Source organism: Austrofundulus limnaeus, unplaced genomic scaffold (assembly GCF_001266775.1).
Source record: "Austrofundulus limnaeus strain Quisiro unplaced genomic scaffold, Austrofundulus_limnaeus-1.0 Scaffold62, whole genome shotgun sequence".
NCBI classification, from domain to species: Eukaryota; Metazoa; Chordata; class Actinopteri; order Cyprinodontiformes; family Rivulidae; genus Austrofundulus; species Austrofundulus limnaeus.
This window is the reverse complement of record NW_013952464.1, coordinates 1,959,537-1,962,333: the sequence shown is the minus strand read 5'-3', so window position 1 is coordinate 1,962,333 and position 2,797 is coordinate 1,959,537. Positions and strand designations below refer to the sequence as shown.

At 40.3% G+C, this 2,797-nt stretch overlaps 1 protein-coding gene across 3 annotated transcripts in view; it reads right to left on the bottom strand.

Moving 5' to 3' along the window:
• prickle2b (prickle homolog 2b) overlaps nt 1-2,797 on the bottom strand; it is a 138,512-nt gene that overhangs the window by 27,302 nt on the left and 108,413 nt on the right. The window lies entirely within an intron of this gene.

Below are 2,797 nucleotides of genomic sequence, written 5' to 3'. Positions count from 1 at the left end.
TATATACACACACACTTCAGCACAAAAAGTAAGAAAATGTGTGTTTGGTAGATTATGTCTTTGCTGTAACAATGCTTCTTAACAATAAATTTTATGCACTTGATTGGCAGCAGCTGGGGGTACCAGAACCTCAAAACAAGTGTTAATAGCAACAGCAAAACAAGCTGTTTGGCAGAGATTTGGCTTTTTTTTTCCATGTGTGTAACCCACATAGCTCTACTGCTTTCTGCTGCCTTTCCTTTTATTTCTGWTTTGTAATTTTATTGTCTATATAATTTATGTTGTTTATTTTTTTAGAAAGATATGAATAAACTTAACAAACTTTACAAACTAAACTACTGCTCATCCCACAAATGCATGTTCCTTACAAATGTGGCACTGTTTAAAAGGGAAATTAACAGGTTTTCCAACGGTATAAGATTTATTGCCAAGAAGCATTGTTAYAACAAGAAATGATCTACCAAACACAAATTTACTAACTTCATGTGTTATGTACATTTAAATAACAATCACAGCTTCTGAAAATCACCAACATTTCCCACACAGTGAATTGAATTTTACTGTGCGGCCTGTAAAAATAACTGCATAATGTTTTTCATGGCTGTAGACTCGGTTTTCCAGTTCTTCCAACTGCATTATGTATAATCAGGACACTGTCTCAGAGGTTTGACCCACACACACATACACAAAAAAAGGTCATCTTAGTCCCCAAATTAGTACTTTGACTGGCTCTGAGTTTATTTGTACTTTCACCACTTCGCACTTCTGGTCACTGTAATGTTTATGCAGTCATACTTCCATGGGTTTGAAAGGAAACCGCCTGCCATGAGTCACTTTATTCTCACTTTGTTCCTGCTTCAGCCCAACCATTGATGATTTGAGTGGAGTATTCTTTTTTATGTGTTTTTAGTTTAACAACAGGCTGAACACAACTATGTCTAAATAAAAAAAATCATATGAAGTGACATGTGGAGTGCAAATGGAACACCAGAAAGACAGAAAACCAGATTCCAGAACTGATCCATTGTATTCTAAAWGGACAAACCATGGTCCTTCAAACTGCACTAATGTCCAGAACAGAATCAGACCTGATCTAAATGAAGTGTTGCCCGAAGGTCTGAAGATCACAGGCATCCAATAATGGTAAATGGTACTGAACTTATAGAGCGCTTTTCAAGTCTCTCCGGACCCCAAAGCGCTTTACACTAACAGACTTTCACCCATTCACACTCTGATGATGGCAAACTACACTGTAGCCACAGCTGCCCTGGGGCACACTGACAGAGGTGGGGCTGCCAAGCACCGGTGCCACCGGACCCTCTGACCACCATCAGTAGGCAAGGTGGGTAAAGTGTCTTGCCCAAGGACACAACGACTGAGACGGCTGGACGGGGGATCGAACCATCGGCCTTCCAGTTCCAGGACGACTCCCCTAACCACTCTACCACAGCTGCCCCTAATGACTTTTGAGCTCTGAGATTTCTTGAAGTCTTTTGATAATACTATAAACTGCAGATGACAGGATATCCGAAGTCTTCCCAATTTTCAATTGAGGAACATTATTTTGAAACTCTTGCAGTATTTTTAGACAGTTTTTCAGACTGATGAACGTCTGTCCATTTTTACTTTTGGGAGATCCTGCGTCTCTAAAATGCTCTTTTTATACCCACTCCTCTTACTGACCCGCTGCCAAATAACCCAAATATGTTTTAAAATGCTCATCCAACACCTTACTTTTACAGCCTTGTGTTGCTCCTGTCCAATATTTTTATTAAAGTCAAAATTACCTAAATTCCACACTATTATAAAAATTTCTTATTATAAACATTTCGAATGTTTACTTTGTTCCATATGGTTTTGTGTTTGTATTCATATGACAAGGAATACTTTAAGTACACTGGTTGGAGTGCTAACTCGGCACAATCTGCTCAACCGCCATAAAATGGTGATGGGACTCCAAGACAATGGTCTGTGTGATGCCTGCGGCATTGAATCAGAGACCTCTTTGCACTACCTAGGCCAATGCTTGGCTCTGAGCAGTCTAAGGGAAAGAATTCTTGGAGACCCYTTWRTGRRYCCCGAGAAGCTTAGAACACTGAGGGTTTCTAACCTGGTGTCCTTCATCCGAGGGACAAAAAGGTTTGATTAAAGCCCAGTATCTTTTGGGGAGAGCAATGGGCCCACTTATGAGGCCCCCGCTCACCTGGGGTTTACCCATCCCCAATTACCATTACCATTACCATTACCATTCATATGTGTTTACATGTAACTGATGGAATGACACTTACAGTCCATATAAATATTAAGTGTGATTTTGGTGACTCGAACAGCATTAATAATGTCAGTAATTAAGTGCCACCATCTACAATAAGTTATTAATAGTAACAGAGCTGACCTTTTCCTCACAGTGTTTTTCAGAGGCGTTTGGAAATGTCAGAACTAACGCTCTGGTCTACAATTTCTGTTTCTCTCAGTATTTGAGCTGCTCTCAGACCAGCTGCCACAGCCAAAACTACATTATTCATTATTTACCCGTCAGCCCATTCAAGTGCTAATAAACTGACCCTCTTTAATGCTAAAATGGAAGTAATAAGTATAGGTTCAAATAGCCCAGTGTGGGGGTCTTTTTTAGCATCCTCCCCAAAACAGCTGCAGCAGAGCTGGATTCAGTGCAGCCAGGAGTGAAGTCAGGAAACAAAACACGCATCTAACAAAGTTTTACTTTAAAAAGCTTCCTTATTTATTACTTCAATCCATATGGCGCACTCACAAGCCTGACCACTGCGCTGCAGGGAGG